Genomic DNA, 205 nt, shown 5'->3' with positions numbered 1-205 from the left:
CACATGTGATTATGGCTCTTTTTATGGTTCGATGCGAAGGAGCAGCACCTGGCATGGTAGCCTTAGTGGCTGAAGTCCTCTCTTTGCATGCACCATATTTCCACACCGGCACCAGTCTGTGACCCAGCTGCTCTACTTCCCATACTGGCTTAGCTGCAGCCTTTGCCACCACTTGGGGAGTGAATCAGCGGATGGAAGATCTTTC

This window comes from Ochotona curzoniae, unplaced genomic scaffold (genome assembly GCF_017591425.1).
Source record: "Ochotona curzoniae isolate NIBS_2020 unplaced genomic scaffold, NIBS_Ocur_1.0 scaffold_3835, whole genome shotgun sequence".
Taxonomy (NCBI): domain Eukaryota; kingdom Metazoa; phylum Chordata; class Mammalia; order Lagomorpha; family Ochotonidae; genus Ochotona; species Ochotona curzoniae.
This window is presented reverse-complemented; position numbering follows the sequence as displayed.